Source organism: Pseudochaenichthys georgianus, chromosome 14 (assembly GCF_902827115.2).
Source record: "Pseudochaenichthys georgianus chromosome 14, fPseGeo1.2, whole genome shotgun sequence".
NCBI lineage: Eukaryota > Metazoa > Chordata > Actinopteri > Perciformes > Channichthyidae > Pseudochaenichthys > Pseudochaenichthys georgianus.
Window position 1 is genome coordinate 35,067,985 of NC_047516.1, and position 17,089 is coordinate 35,085,073.

The 17,089-nt window shown below is 39.2% G+C and overlaps 5 long non-coding RNA genes across 5 annotated transcripts; 2 read left to right on the forward strand and 3 right to left on the reverse strand.

The window, feature by feature from the left end:
- The first annotated feature begins 5,180 nt into the window (after positions 1 to 5,180).
- Positions 5,181 to 6,124, forward strand: LOC139435096 (uncharacterized). The gene is made up of 3 exons (XR_011644371.1): positions 5,181 to 5,217; positions 5,405 to 5,503; positions 6,000 to 6,124. It is a non-coding gene; the product is annotated as an uncharacterized lncRNA (long non-coding RNA).
- A 332-nt stretch (positions 6,125 to 6,456) lies between these two features.
- On the forward strand, positions 6,457 to 8,079 carry LOC139435121 (uncharacterized). The gene is made up of 3 exons (XR_011644395.1): positions 6,457 to 6,471; positions 6,609 to 6,763; positions 7,938 to 8,079. It is a non-coding gene; the product is annotated as an uncharacterized lncRNA (long non-coding RNA).
- Positions 8,080 to 10,008: 1,929 nt separating this feature from the next.
- Positions 10,009 to 11,717, reverse strand: LOC139435079 (uncharacterized). The gene is made up of 3 exons (XR_011644353.1): positions 11,703 to 11,717; positions 11,411 to 11,565; positions 10,009 to 10,259 (listed from the first exon to the last, which is right to left on the reverse strand). It is a non-coding gene; the product is annotated as an uncharacterized lncRNA (long non-coding RNA).
- Positions 11,718 to 12,052: 335 nt separating this feature from the next.
- Positions 12,053 to 14,024, reverse strand: LOC117458944 (uncharacterized). Its single transcript, XR_011644354.1, has 5 exons — positions 13,921 to 14,024; positions 13,154 to 13,223; positions 12,961 to 13,072; positions 12,675 to 12,773; positions 12,053 to 12,177 (listed from the first exon to the last, which is right to left on the reverse strand). It is a non-coding gene; the product is annotated as an uncharacterized lncRNA (long non-coding RNA).
- An 809-nt stretch (positions 14,025 to 14,833) lies between these two features.
- LOC117458236 (uncharacterized) lies at positions 14,834 to 15,164 on the reverse strand. The gene is made up of 3 exons (XR_011644337.1): positions 15,101 to 15,164; positions 14,955 to 15,022; positions 14,834 to 14,878 (listed from the first exon to the last, which is right to left on the reverse strand). It is a non-coding gene; the product is annotated as an uncharacterized lncRNA (long non-coding RNA).
- Positions 15,165 to 17,089: the final 1,925 nt, after the last annotated feature.

Below are 17,089 nucleotides of genomic sequence, written 5' to 3' on the forward strand. Positions count from 1 at the left end.
GAAAGAAATATCAAACATTTAATAAAAGTGAAAAACAATGAACAAGACTTAACGTATTCATCATAATTAATTATATTTATTTCGTTTGGATGTAGGTGATCTTCTACTATATGAACATTTTGGACCCAAAATCACAACATATATGTAAAAACAGATTTTGAAAATGATTTTATTTTTCACAACACAAACATACACAACGAAACCATTTAAAAGCTGGAAATATATACATGGGATGTGACTATGATAATGTGAAAGTTTGATTGAGGTAGCATGGGATTTCATTCTGATAAGGCAAAAGTGTTATTATAAATATAATACAAATATATATATATATACACATTATGTACAAAAATCTGTTTTTTCTGTCTTTATCTGTGCCACGCTTCAAAGCGGTTTCTGTCAACTACGACACAGAGGGCAACATCGCAGATTCCTCCTTCTCCATGTCAAAAAACAAGCTTAAAGCTTGACTCACGTTCAGAGTTCTCTTCATCATAGTTGAGTCTTCAAAACTCTAAATCTATCTAACTATATCTACATTTTCAATGTTTGTTTGTCACTTTACTTCAATCGCAGTCTCACGCAGCCTCTCTTCGTCTCCCGCAGCCTGTCTTCGTATATCTTCGTCTCTCTCCATTTCCCGCCGTCTCTCTTCGGTTCCCGCCGTCCCTCTTCGTCTCTTTTCGTCTCGTTTCGTATCACTCCGTTTACCTGATTACCTCACCCCTTCCTGGTAAATACATCCTGTTGAGCAGAATCTACAGTTTCCAGTATTTTCCGTTTCGTAAAATGATAAAATACGGCGAAAATATTAAAATATGTGCTTCCATTATTCATACTTCTGAAATATATCTGTATTAACTTTATATCATCGTATGTCCGTGTTTATTGGGTATTTTTGCATGAAACAAAGACCGGCATATAGTTTCGAGCCAGTACTTTCGACAGAAATACACATATACATCCTGTTGAGCAGGATCTACAGTTTCCAGTATTTTCCGTTTCGTAAAATGATCAAATATGGCGAAGATATTCAAATATGTGCTTCCATTATTCATACTTTTGAAATGTATTAACTTTATATCATCGTATCTCCTTGTTTACTGGGTCTTTTTGCATGAAACAAAGACATAGTTTCAAGCCAGTACTTTCGACAGAAACACACGGCAATGTTGTCCGGACTGTTGTTTTTATGCGGCACCGGCTTGAACAGGTCATGTGATCTGATCACGCCGGCGTGATGGTCGACTCCAAAGGGTTAATATTAAATACATATAAGTATTTTTACAACTTGTATTTAGAAATACTCTGTTGTAATTATTGATGCATACATGTGTTCATCCATTTAATGTGGCATCTGCTATAATGGGGTTAATGTATGATATTACTTAATAATACAATACATTATAATATATGATATGATAATTACATTTTAGTTTTATTCATTTCTTATTTCATAGTTTCTCATTATTATTATTATTTTGTATCGCTCATCTTATTTTTGATTTTATTAATCTGTGTGAATCTGTGCTGTCCTGTTTTTCACTCTCACCCTGTTGCTGTTTGAACTACTGAATTTCCCCACGGGATTAATAAAGGTCCATTTTATCTTATCTTAATGTATAAGTTGATTTACTTCAATCTACTGTACAATATTACAGGAAATATACTGCATAAAGCAAACTATATACTTTATTTGATCTAAAATATTGATGTTTCTACAACACCCATTGTGTATTTTGTGAATGAAGCGCCATCTCATGGTTAAATCCTGTAATTGAACAAATGGGGAAATTGGGCAACGCCCTCTAGCAATTTGGCAACACCCCCAGCCCCTGGCATCCGCTGGGCTTTTGACTGGGACACACCCTTTTGAGTCTGATCTGGAGTGCTACATCTGTATGGTTAACTCATCTGTTAGCTTGCTCTGCTACAGCTGTTAACTGATTGTTTGTGTGTCAAATGTAAATGAGTTTAACTCTGAGTGAAGCACTTCAATTTTGAGTGGTGGGTGACCATGGACGTATACAGAGAATTGTATACAGCGCCGTAGGTGGGTCCCCGTTCCTTCCTATGAGGGTTGCTCAGAAGCGCATGAAGCCCTTGAAGGAGCGTCTGTAGATTCATGAAGTACCCAGATCTTCCAGGGCTTTTTGCTCATAGAGCATGCACGCTTGAGTTCTATTTCATCCTTACTGACCGCCAGAGGCGGTGCACTGAATATCCTCTGTCTCGCGCATGCGCAGGTCGAATATTTATATCAACAAAGTCACGTGTGACCTCGTATGACCCCGGAAGGTATAAGTTCCGGTGTTGTCAACGAGTTCAGCCCTTTTTCATCTTCTCGCTGCACAGGTTACTACTTTATGAGTAGTTTATAAGCTAGCTTATTGAAAATTAGATTCTAGCTCATCGCTACCTGTAGCCTTGTGATCATCTCGATCGGAGCTGCGGACTATAAAAACGCTCGCCCTCCAAAGGCTGCGACGAGCTGTCACCAAGGGAGGGGACCGCCGTGTTCACCGCTCGGACCCCAGGAGCTCCGGACCGGTAAAGAGCGGACGCTCCTGCACGTCAGTCGGTGAGATCGCTACCATTTATTACTGATTGTACTATCTATTCTCAAGCTAATGAGATAATTGTGTCCAAGTTAGCCGAGTGCTCTCGCTCAAGCTAATTTGTTACTGCACTAGTGAAGAGAGCGTCTCCGCTCCCCTCTCACTGCACACATTTGGTTCCTTACCCGTTCCATCCTCAAGCTAGCTGTTACGGCGCTAGTGAAGAGAGTGTCTTCGCTCCCCTCTCACGGCACACATTGGTTCCTGTTCCATCCTCCAGTTAGCTGAGTGCTCTCGCTCAAAGCTAACTTGCTACAGCGCTTGTGAAGAGAGTGTCTCCGCTCCCCTCTCACCCAACCCTGTCTCACGGCATTTCGTGTTCACCAACACGATCTTTATGTGGCGGTGTGGGTTTCATGTACTCTCGATTTGCTGACAACGCCACCTGGGGGAGTTTCGCCCCCAGGAAATTACTAAAAACTAAAGTTTATACAATTTCATAAAAAGGCAATCAGGTTCGTTTGAACACCACAGGCAGAGACAGTATAAAAGATATTACAACAATTGTTATTTTATTTAGCACATAATTGTATTCCTAATAATACACAATATAATATTCTAAAAGTCCTCCAGGGAGGAGGCAGAAGGACAGTGCTGGGGCTTACCACGGCGGCAATTAACAAAACGGGGAGGAAGGGGTCAAATCAAAATCACCCGTGACACTGCACACCAAACAAAACGGACACGTGAAGAACACCACCACCAGGGATTGGGTTTGCCGCCTAGAGCCCACAGCACCTGTCCGGCACAAGAGAAACAGTTAAAAATCAGTAAGATAATAAAACGTGGTTGGAGATGAATAAACAAAAAGGAAAACAACTAAAATAAACCAAATCTAAATAACCGTAAACAACAAAAACTTGAGTAAACTAATTTAACAAAAGAAAATAAACAAAATCACACAATAACAAAATACTATGAATGTACTCAAAACATAAATCAAAAGAAATCAACTAAACAATAAGTGTCCTTGAAATTCCGCGACCTCAAAACTATGGAATGCCATTTAAGCCAATATTAAATAAATAAATATATACATAAATAATTAAATAAATATATATATAAATATGCCTATGAAATAAATTATAAAATAAATAAATTAGGCAATAAATATGTATACATGTACATTTAAATACACATTTATTTATTTCATGGGACTTTTATTTCATAATGACACATTTATTTATTTCAAGAGACTTGTATTTCATAATGACACATTTATTTATTTCAAGAGACTTGTATTTCATAATGACACATTTATTTATTTCAAGAGACTTGTATTTCATAATGACACGTTTCTTTATTTCAAGAGACTCGTATTTCATAATGGCTTATTTCATGTGACTTGTATTTCATGATCAGACATTTCCATTCGTTATATGCAAATGAACGGGGCGTGGTTAGCTCACAGGTCCAGAGACCCAGACCAAAGCAACAGCACTGACTACTCGAGAAGAGCAAGAAAATGGAGGAGAAGGACTATAAGGCAAACTACTAAATGAAAATAACAACATGGAAGACGTCGGTGGGCTCCAAGACTTAACTGGTTCTTATCTGGTCTTCTCTGGTCTTATCTGGTCGGCCCAATGCTGCTCTTCTGAGAGCAACCGCTCTGACAGCTCTCTCTAGTCTCTACTGGGAAACAGCTAAAAGTCCTTCTGGAGGTAAGCAACGCTACACAATTACACCCAGTCTGAGAGTAAAATATGTCTCGAAGGTTCGTTTTGCTTTCTTACAACGTTAAGTTAATGTTAACGTAATCTTACGTTTGCTAGGAGGCTATCGTTACGAGCTAGCTGTCTTAGCTAACAACAGTTAGCAGCTAACGTTTTCTGCAGTTTGTGTTGCCCCTGAAAAACGTGATGTGGTTATTTAAGGGTATGTTAAATTAACGTTATTTTACAAGTTGAGAGAGTTAAGTTGTGTTTAAAATCGTCAATGTAATGCACGTTAGAGGTTTTGTGTTGGACATGAAGTTAGCTAACGTTAGCCAACTCCACCAGTTTAGCATGTTAAGCTGTACTTTCTGTGGCAGCCAGCTTAATACAAAGAGGGGTTTTGTGCTTCATTGCAAACTTTTCTTTGTTAATCTACCTGAAACTGTAGGGACAGTTTGTTTCTACTCAACTATACAGACCATTGTTGAGGAGATGCAAAACATACTGTACATGAGTTGGGTCCAACATATACCTTGAGTAATGTTACTTTGCTGCTAAAAATGAAACATCATTATCAGATGAGGACATCACCAAAGTGTGTGAGCCTGTCAGGGGATTTGATCTGTTCTCTGCATGTCCTAAACACTGCATGGTATTACTTATCTTGTAACATGTAAGTCTCCCGCTCTTGTCATCTTTCAGGCTTTGCATTTGAACTCCTATGACTGGTTGCGGACTTGAAGGGAACGCCTTCCTGACATCCAGGGAAAAGGTGAGATTATAATATATTTGAATGCCAAAAGCAAGTTATTGTTTTTAACTTTTTAAATATGATTGTTTTGGGGCATTTCAGTTGTATTGGACAGGCAGTAGAGATCTACTGGAAACAGTGGAGAGGGAGGAGATGATATGCAGCATCCGTGTGGAACGTGTCCTATCAGGTAAAGCACTTTGGTACCCAGTTATTTATGGTGTTGAGTTTGAATTTAGCCTTTGGAATGTAATTTCCAACTGTGCATTGTAAAGACTGAAAAAACAGCCTCAGGTTAAAGCTTGACATGATTTGGTCTTTTACTTAAGAAGGTGTTTGTCCTCCTGTGTTGTCTTATTTCCTTATCTTTCTTTCAGGTGTAACATCTACCAATGGTTGTACATGACAGAGACCTCCTCCGCCTCTTTGCTGTCTTACTAGTCAATCCTTCTGATCAGGTCCTTTCCTAAATAGTGGTAAGTTTTACAGTTCAGTGTACGTTAATTTAGTAACTTAATGCTTTACCGCTGTTGAATAAATCCTATATTGCTAGTCATTTTATTAAAACTACGATTTGTAAACTTTTTGATTCCAATTACAATAATCTTTTTGTTATAATTGTAAAACATATCTTAACATCCATCAGCAATCAATACAACAAATCATCCAACACTAAATAGAAGAAATCTGGACCTATTTCTTTTTATACAGCAGCATGTTTTGGGACTGCTCATTGATGTCATCAAGAGCCATGGAGTCTACCTTTTGTAGTCGGCCTCTCAGAATGTTTAGCATTTATTTGTATTTTAATATTCCTATAATAATTAGTTTTTTTATTGTTTTGTTCTTTATTTTTGTTGTGAGAATCACTTTGCAATTATTGTGTAAGTGCTATATAAATAGTTATACTAATATTATTGTTGTTACTATTATTAATAATGTCTTCTTTGTTTTTTTTATTCATCGCTGCAGAAAGGATCATGCCAGCCCACATCAAACACCTGATCAAGAGCTTGTGAACCTCACTGCTGCAGACACCTGTGTGATATTCCACTCTGACTGGAACCCTCAAAATGACCTGCAGGTACAATATATATATATATCTGCTCTGTCCGTCCTAAAGATAGTTCAATAGGGCTACAACAACAACAACAACAGTCTTTCCGTTTATTCCCTCGGTTCTTTAAGTGTATATTTTCCCATTTAATGCTTAAAAACGTTGAACAGCAGATGCACATGATGCTCTTTTGACCCCTCTTTTAATTTTTTATTTTAGGCTCAAGCTCGGTGTCATCATTTTGGCCAGTCTAAGGCGGTGAAGGTTTACCGTCTGATCACTAGAAACTATGAGAGGGAAATGCTGGATAAAGCTAGTCTGAAGCTCGGGCTGGACCGTGCCGTCCTGCAGAGCATGAGTGCCAACAAAGAAGGCAACAACAACGGGGTGAGAAAAAGAAAATCTGTCATATTTCTAGATGCCAAGTCATGTTTGGGTCAGTCGCTGTTGCAGTACGCTTAGTTTATTTTCAAAAAGAGTTTTCTAAATCCACTTGTGTAAATGTCTCTCTGCGTCGCCTTTAGCCGGTCCAGCAGTTCTCCAAGAAGGAGATCGAGGGCCTGCTGAGGAAAGGAGCCTACGCCGCCATCATGGACGAGAACGACGAAGGCAATCGCTTCTGCTAGGAGGACATGGACCAGATCCTGCAGCGAAGAGCCACCATCATCACCATCACCAGGTATGTTCTTAGCAGCACGAGCCACTTGCGCTTTGTGAGACACCAAGTACTTGGTTATTTGAAATGTAATATTGATGATGTAATAATTAAAACTAGGGATGGGTACCGAACCCTGGTATTAAATGGGCCCCGGGGCTGAATTATGAAAGACTGTGGTACCGTTAACGTCCAACGTTATCGATCTTTTTATCGGTGCTGGAGACATTTAAAAAATAGATGTCATATGTATTATATCTACATAAACATTATATCGCAGTCTTACTGTTGCCAACTCCGTTTCTAATATGCAATAAGACTACAAAGTGCGTCTATGATTTATTTTCGATCTTTCCAATCCAGACGAGAGATCTCTCTCCCCTGTCGGTGTGCGAGGGGGTGGGGCAGTTTACACACAGAACCTGCTCCATGCATGCAACACACACACACACACACACACACACACACACACACACACGCGTGTGCATACAAACACATGGCGGAGAGAACTAAGCACCCCTTAAGCCCCGCCCCCCCCGAGCACACACTCTCGGCTCACTAGAATGAATGGAGAGAGAGAATAAATCTAGATTCGGCTTTCAGTGCATTTTACAGCTTTAAGGACTTAATGATTCTAGGGCTATACAATGGTTCATACTGGGTAGTTTATTTAGTTTCAAAAAAATTATCCACCGATTTACAGACGTCTCTTTCCCATGTTAGTCACTGGGAAAAAGTATTTCTGGGCCGGTCGATGTCACAGACTGATAAGGAAATTGTAGTACCGCCGTTTGGACACAACGAATATTTTCCTCAGAGTCCGGCGCACTTCCTAGGGGCTTTGTCTTGAGGTGGAAAATGCTTGTTGCCAATAGTGCAAAAAGAGTTTAGCATGTGAGGGCGGTAACACGAGCTATTTGTCTAAACATTTAGCAAAAGTGCTTCACATCCAGACGGAGGAATGCACCGGACTGTCTTTCTAGTAGCTCTGTAGCTCCATGCACGAGTAACGTTTCCACGTCAGGTGTTATGTATGCTAGCAGCAACACACGGAGTTAACTCAATGATACAAACATGGGTTAATGATTAGAGGTAACTGAGTTATTTATTTGGTTAAAGTTTCAGCTATTCTGTTTGCAGTTCTGTCATCACATTATTGAATACGATTTGTTAAAACATTGTTGTTTCTTATTTTCAGTTTGCTTCAAGCTGTGGCTGTACGAGAAAGACGTGGAGGACCAAGAGATGCTGGCCAGATTGGCAAAGACCGGAAGATACATAATAGAGAAGATAATGGGAATTAACAAGAAAAAGAAAAACATTTTTTATAATTTCTTTGTTGCCGTTTACATTTTGAATTCGGTCTTCCTATGCTGTAAAATGTATTATCTCTTCGAGTTACACACAGCATCTATTGCACGTCTGTCCGACCTGGGAGAGGGGTTGCTCTCCCTGAGGTTTCTCCCATGTTCCCCCTCAAACTGTGGGAAGTTTTTCCTTGTACAATGTGAGGGTCTAAGGACAGAGGGTGTCGTTTTTCACTCATACTGATATTCTGAACAATCTGTGCTGTTGTATTTGCTGTAAAGTGTCTCTACTGTAGGCTATTTTTTATTATATGTACAGCACTTTGGCTCGACCAAAAATCGTTTATAAATGTGCTATATAAATAAAATGTGGTTACATCACCCATTATGACAATTTGCTTTCCTTTTCTCTTCTCTTAACTGAATAGTCATGTCTTTAAGTATAATACAATGTAAAGTCCTTTTCCTGCACCATTTTAAGGCTTCAAAACAGGCATTTTTACTGTATGTGTTTGGAGAAATGACACAATCAATGGCCCAGAATTGTACTTTATAAACTATGAATCTTGTGGTGCTTGAAGAATTACACACTGGCTAAGCCGGCCAGGTTATATATTTTGTAGCCATTTTTTGCAATATTTATAAAAATGTCACTAGTTATTTAAACAAACCACTATCTGAGGATAATACAAGCAACCATAAAACACCCTTTACTAAAGCCATTGAAGCCCATGAAGAATTTATCCTTTCACAAATCTTTTCAAGAATTTTCTGCTGTAAGTTAGGGCACTCTCTGTGCAGAATCTGCGAGGAATGAACTAGGAGCAGAGAAATAATCATATATTAAAAGACAGCAGCTTCATAAGAGGCCAACAAGAGTGACCGAGTGTGTCAGTGTGCTGAAGGACAGACCAGCTATCCAGGCCAGACTCTAAAGACTTTCCAAGGGGTACAAATGCTGCTGCCGGAGTACTGACTGGAAGTATTGCTGGTATCAAGTCTACCATCCTCTTAAAATACTCTGTCCAACAATCTCAGTCTCATGAAGAAAGTTTTTTTTAACGTTTATTCAAAATAGCAGAGAAACATGCATTCTTGTTCTCAGGAGGGGACATTGACAGAGGATTGTTGGAAAAGTACACAGTAAGTACTTCATAGTACTTGTGGGGGTAGTTTCAGTCGTACTGAGTCCAACAGGATCAATTATCTCACGAAGAACTAATGGCAACACAAAATAATTCCCTCATCAAACTTAGCAGAAGTGGCCAGATTTTGTTCTCAGCAGGGGATTTTGACAGAGTATTCCTCAAACAATACACAGTAAAAGTACTTCAATGTATTGTAAGTAGCAGGCTAAATAATACAAAGTCAAACAGTATCAATTTAATTAAGAACTAATGGTAAAATCATATTTTTATCATTCATCAAAGATAGCAGAAAACATGCATTATGTAGCCTACTAAGGAGGAGACTCTGACAGAGGACTACTCACAAAGTAGCTACACAGCAAAAGTAGGCTACTTCATTTTATTTCTGGTAGAAGTCAAAATAGTACCGAGTCCAACAGTGTCAGTTTCCTTAAGAACTTGTGGTAAAACATATTTGTATCACTGGTCAAATATAGCAGGAATGAAGAGCAGCTGATTTGAAAGAAAAAAAACGCGAGAGACGGCGGAGTTGACCGCAGTGCAGAATCGCTAGTTTTAAATCTCCTAACAATGTTGTCCATTTTAGACATAGGCTTATTATATTTACAGCCCTTAATAACATCCATTTTCTGGGCTCAATATGTGTCTTGGCCGTTTTCGTTGTGATCGATAAATTCACCTTGTTTCCCTTTGTTTATAATATTATCACCGCTTTTGTTTTGAAATCACTTCCGTGGGTTTCGCCCCACCCCCCGTTGCACTGACCATTAGACCATTTAGTAAGGTAAAAAGCAAAAAGGCCTCTCAAACGCTCTTCCGTTTACGTGTTTAATAAAGAAAAACAATTGGACGGTAGATACACAGATTTAAAATAGATGCATTTGATTTAAAAATAACAAATATAATTCAAAATGTAAACAGCAACAAAGAAATTATAAAAAATGTTTTTCTTTTTCTTGTTAATTCCCATTATCTTCTCTATTATGTATCTTCCGGTCTTTGCCAATCTGGCCAGCATCTCTTGGTCCTCCACGTCTTTCTCGTACAGCCACAGCTTGAAGCAAACTGAAAATAAGAAACAACAATGTTTTAACAAATCGTATTCAATAATGTGATGACAGAACTGCAAACAGAATAGCTGAAACTTTAACCAAATAAATAACTCTGTTACCTCTAATCATTAACCCATGTTTGTATCATTGAGTTAACTCCGTGTGTTGCTGCAACATACATAACACCTGACGTGGAAACGTTACTCGTGCATGGAGCTACAGAGCTACTAGAAAGACAGTCCGGTGCATTCCTCCGTCTGGATGTGAAGCACTTTTGCTAAATGTTTAGACAAATAGCTCGTGTTACCGCCCTCACATGCTAAACTCTTTTTGCACTATTGGCAACGAGCATTTTCCACCTCAAGACAAAGCCCCCAGGAAGTGCGCCGGACTCTGAGGAAAATATTCGTTGTGTCCAAACGGCGGTACTACAATTTCCTTATCAGTCTGTGACATCGACCGGCCCAGAAATACTTTTTCCCAGTGACTAACATGGGAAAGAGACGTCTGTAAATCGGTGGATAATTTTTTTGAAACTAAATAAACTACCCAGTATGAACCATTGTATAGCCCTAGAATCATTAAGTCCTTAAAGCTGTAAAATGCACTGAAAGCCGAATCTAGATTTATTCTCTCTCTCCATTCATTCTAGTGAGCCGAGAGTGTGTGCTCGGGGGGGGCGGGGCTTAAGGGGTGCTAAGTTCTCTCCGCCATGTGTTTGTGTGCGTACGCGCGTGTGTGTGTGTGTGTTGCATGCATGGAGCAGGTTCTGTGTGTAAACTGCCCCACCCCCTCGCACACCGACAGGGGAGAGAGATCTCTCGTCTGGATTGGAAAGATCGAAAATAAATCATAGACGCACTTTGTAGTCTTATTGCATATTAGAAACGGAGTTGGCAACAGTAAGACTGCGATATAATGTTTATGTAGATATAATACATATGACATCTATTTTTTAAATGTCTCCAGCACCGATAAAAAGATCGATAACGTTGGACGTTAACGGTACCACAGTCTTTCATAATTCAGCCCCGGGGCCCATTTAATACCAGGGTTCGGTACCCATCCCTAGTTTTAATTATTACATCATCAATATTACATTTCAAATAACCAAGTACTTGGTGTCTCACAAAGCGCAAGTGGCTCGTGCTGCTAAGAACATACCTGGTGATGGTGATGATGGTGGCTCTTCGCTGCAGGATCTGGTCCATGTCCTCCTAGCAGAAGCGATTGCCTTCGTCGTTCTCGTCCATGATGGCGGCGTAGGCTCCTTTCCTCAGCAGGCCCTCGATCTCCTTCTTGGAGAACTGCTGGACCGGCTAAAGGCGACGCAGAGAGACATTTACACAAGTGGATTTAGAAAACTCTTTTTGAAAATAAACTAAGCGTACTGCAACAGCGACTGACCCAAACATGACTTGGCATCTAGAAATATGACAGATTTTCTTTTTCTCACCCCGTTGTTGTTGCCTTCTTTGTTGCCACTCATGCTCTGCAGGACGGCACGGTCCAGCCCGAGCTTCAGACTAGCTTTATCCAGCATTTCCCTCTCATAGTTTCTAGTGATCAGACGGTAAACCTTCACCGCCTTAGACTGGCCAAAATGATGACACCGAGCTTGAGCCTAAAATAAAAAATTAAAAGAGGGGTCAAAAGAGCATCATGTGCAGCTGCTGTTCAACGTTTTTAAGCATTAAATGGGAAAATATACACTTAAAGAACCGAGGGAATAAACGGAAAGACTGTTGTTGTTGTTGTTGTTGTAGCCCTATTGAACTATCTTTAGGACGGACAGAGCAGATATATATATATATTGTACCTGCAGGTCATTTTGAGGGTTCCAGTCAGAGTGGAATATCACACAGGTGTCTGCAGCAGTGAGGTTCACAAGCTCTTGATCAGGTGTTTGATGTGGGCTGGCATGATCCTTTCTGCAGCGATGAATAAAGAAAACAAAGAAGACATTATTAATAATAGTAACAACAATAATATTAGTATAACTATTTATATAGCACTTACACAATAATTGCAAAGTGATTCTCACAACAAAAATAAAGAACAAAACAATAAAAAAACTAATTATTATAGGAATATTAAAATACAAATAAATGCTAAACATTCTGAGAGGCCGACTACAAAAAGGTAGACTCCATGGCTCTTGATGACATCAATGAGCAGTCCCAAAACATGCTGCTGTATAAAAAGAAATAGGTCCAGATTTCTTCTATTTAGTGTTGGATGATTTGTTGTATTGATTGTTGATGGATGTTAAGATATGTATTACAATTATAACAAAAAGATTATTGTAATTGGAATCAAAAAGTTTACAAATCGTAGTTTTAATAAAATGACTAGCAATATAGGATTTATTCAACAGCAGTAAAGCATTAAGTTACTAAATTAACGTACACTGAACTGTAAAACTTACCACTATTTAGGAAAGGACCTGATCAGAAGGATTGACTAGTAAGACAGCAAAGAGGCGGAGGAGGTCTCTGTCATGTACAACCATTGGTAGATGTTACACCTGAAAGAAAGATAAGGAAATAAGACAACACAGGAGGACAAACACCTTCTTAAGTAAAAGACCAAATCATGTCAAGCTTTAACCTGAGGCTGTTTTTTCAGTCTTTACAATGCACAGTTGGAAATTACATTCCAAAGGCTAAATTCAAACTCAACAGCATAAATAACTGGGTACCAAAGTGCTTTACCTGATAGGACACGTTCCACACGGAGCAGCAACCATCCGGCTGGCCGTATGCTGCATATCATCTCCTCCCTCTCCACTGTTTCCAGTAGATCTCTACTGCCTGTCCAATACAACTGAAATGCCCCAAAACAATCATATTTAAAAAGTTAAAAACAATAACTTGCTTTTGGCATTCAAATATATTATAATCTCACCTTTTCCCTGGATGTCAGGAAGGCGTTCCCTTCAAGTCCGCAACCAGTCATAGGAGTTCAAATGCAAAGCCTGAAAGATGACAAGAGCGGGAGACTTACATGTTACAAGATAAGTAATACCAGAGCAGTGTTTAGGACATGCAGAGAACAGATCAAATCCCCTGACAGGCTCACACACTTTGGTGATGTCCTCATCTGATAATGATGTTTCATTTTTAGCAGCAAAGTAACATTACTCAAGGTATATGTTGGACCCAACTCATGTACAGTATGTTTTGCATCTCCTCAACAATGGTCTGTATAGTTGAGTAGAAACAAACTGTCCCTACAGTTTCAGGTAGATTAACAAAGAAAAGTTTGCAATGAAGCACAAAACCCCTCTTTGTATTAAGCTGGCTGCCACAGAAAGTACAGCTTAACATGCTAACCTGGTGGAGTTAGCTAACGTTAGCTAACTTCATGTCCAACACAAAACCTCTAACGTGCATTACATTGACGGTTTTAAACACAACTTAACTCTCTCAACTTGTAAAATAACGTTAATTTAACATACCCTTAAATAACCACATCACGTTTTTCAGGGGCAACACAAACTGCAGAAAACGTTAGCTGCTAACTGTTGTTAGCTAAGACAGCTAGCTCGTAACGATAGCCTCCTAGCAAACGTAAGATTACGTTAACATTAACTTAACGTTGTAAGAAAGCAAAACGAACCTTCGAGACATATTTTACTCTCAGACTGGGTGTAATTGTGTAGCGTTGCTTACCTCCAGAAGGACTTTTAGCTGTTTCCCAGTAGAGACTAGAGAGAGCTGTCAGAGCGGTTGCTCTCAGAAGAGCAGCATTGGGCCGACCAGATAAGACCAGAGCAGACCAGATAAGAACCAGTCTTGGAGCCCACCGACGTCTTCCATGTTGTTATTTTCATTTAGTAGTTTGCCTTATAGTCCTTCTCCTCCATTTTCTTGCTCTTCTCGAGTAGTCAGTGCTGTTGCTTTGGTCTGGGTCTCTGGACCTGTGAGCTAACCACGCCCCGTTCATTTGCATATAACGAATGGAAATGTCTGATCATGAAATACAAGTCACATGAAATAAGCCATTATGAAATACGAGTCTCTTGAAATAAATAAATGTGTCATTATGAAATACAAGTCTCTTGAAATAAATAAATGTGTCATTATGAAATACAAGTCCCATGAAATAAATAAATGTGTACTTAAATGTACATGTATACATATTTATTGCCTAATTTATTTATTTTATCATTTATTTCATAGGCATATTTATATATATATGTATTTATTTAATTATTTATGTATATATTTATTTATTTAATATTGGCTTAAATGGCATTCCATACCAACGGCCCCGGTGACAGTCCAACACGGAGTAGTCAGGGCCTGTCAATTATATGAGGCCACAGCTCGGTGCGAGAGCTCGCCGAGCCAAAACAGCAGGTAGGGGGGGGGGATGATGACCAGAGGTGGGGAGAGTGGTTTCGGCGTCCCAACTTTTACAGCTGCCACAGAGCCCACCAGGAAGGGAGAATGTTTATGGCACCCCTGGAAAGTGGTTTAAAATGACTGGTGAATAGCCTACTTAAGTTTATTGCATTAAAAGTGATCCATGGGGGAGTTCATACATACCAGCCTGTGCGGCCAGTTGCAGCCACAGAGCCCACAGGGAAGGGAGAGCGAGACCCAACAATCCCACGGCCAAATCCCACTGTGACATTAATAACAGTCAGTACACCAGAGGAACCAAGCTGAAGGTGAGAACACGGCAGACAACGGCAACTCACCAATAGTTGCAACACTGCAAAACCGGGAACCTCCGGAGCCAATCCTCCTCAAACGCACCGGGCGTCAGCTGCGCTAAGACAGAGTAGTGTCAAGCCGGGTGTCGCTCGTGCCCATGAATAGATGACAGAAATGCAAGAGGTTTTACCTGTCTGGTAGAGAGTGTGATGCGCGAGCTGCCACGCCAAACAATCCACGCGGCCACATTCAAGGAGAAGCGGAGGGAGCAGATTTGTCTCCACTTAAATAGCAGGTGCGCTGGCATGGTGCCAAGCAGCGTCACAGAGGGAGGAGACGTGACGTCCGGTCACATTTAATCTATTGATTCGTGTTCACCATCAAGATTTGCCGCTTTTTTTCGTGTTGCACAGCACGATTTTAAAAGCAATGTATTTCTACTGGTAACGTGTTTCGTGCCTGCAGGCTGCAGCACGTCTTTTTCTCCGGTCGGGTCGTGGAAGACCGGAAGCTGTGTGGTTCATAAAAACATGTTCTTACTCAATATCAAGCCACAATTATTGCTTTTATTTTAAAACGTATAATTTCGGACTTTTGTTGCCGTCTGTGAGGAAAATAAATGGGGCTCAGAGCCTCAGGATACTGAAATCTGTATTTTTAAATATTTGTTTCCTTCTAATTTGTTATTCTTTTCAAAATAACACACTGTTATTTACTCACCAATAACACACAATTATCCTTGCTTTTATTTATTGGTTTAATTCCATAATCTCGGGCTTTTTTGGTGTCCGTCAGGAACTGAATTTCAAAATAAAAATAACCGGAAACAGACGTAGGCCTATAAGGGACATTTCGAGCATCATTGCGATTGTCAACATTTCTGAGTTTAGGATGGCCGAAGACACTACACTACCCATAATCCCCAGCTATCGTTTAGGACTACAGTTCCCGTAAGGTTACGCAGAGCGTCAAACAGCTGTGTGAAATGGAACGAAACCACGCCAGACTATCCAAAACTGGAATCGAACACCCCTCCAGAACTACACATGCTGGCTATTGTGTTTCGCAAAATGTTCTATGGGACGTCTCTCCTGAACGTTTTCGTTTTTCCCACAATTAGAAGTTGCCATTATTAAACACATTGGTGTTATCAAATGTAAAACATATAATTAATAAATGGGTGAAAATCACTTGTGTCCATAATGCGCAGCATTAATATATACCCACATGACAGCTCATTGCTACTTTGTAATTCTACTCCACTACAATTCAGAGGTTAACCTGGTATTTTTACTCCACTGCATTTATTTGAGTTACTTTGCAGATTCTGATTAATTATGTGAAATATAAACATCCCTTAAATCAGACTTTAGTTACACCTGAGTAAAATTCAGGTAAGGTGATTGTCAAGTGCCAACAATCAGGAGAGATATTTGATAGTTGGTGCTTGAGAAGACTAAACATGTATCTGCAATTGACAAGTAATAAAGTATATTCATTACTCGTTATTCTCTACTAATAGTTAATTAAAGACTGTATATTATGGCTATTTTGCACATCCCTTTCAAGATTTTCAAAGGTTTATTGACATATCATACACAACTACGGTGTAGTTATGCAATGAATGAAAAACTTGGGTCACAGGTTCCTCAACAGTGCATTACAAGACATCTATCAATATGTGTGTACCTCCACCATTAAACTGTCATATTCTGCACATTTCTTATTCTATCTACATACATAAGAGTATAATTAATGTGTATAATATCAGTTAAAATAAGTGCTTCAACATAGTTAACATTGCAGGAAAGCAATATATTACGTTAATTACTTTGTCAGGCTTAATATTTAATATTTAATGTTTAAATAAAGGTTAATCCGTTTTTCTGTTTTGCACCTCCTCCTATTAATATCTGTGTACATCCTGCACTAAACTGTTTTATTGTAGAGATCACTTATAGTATCTTCTTGATTTTTTATATTCTATATTTCTATATTTATACTTTCCCCCTATGAAAGTATGTACTCTTAATATTTTTGTAATCAAATATAACGCATAAAAACAATAATTCAATAACGTGCTTTAACCACTAGGCGGTGCACACAGCCATAATAACGTATTAGTGTGTATGTACAACATCTGAAGATGTATAGTTTTATGCATGCTTTCACATCATTT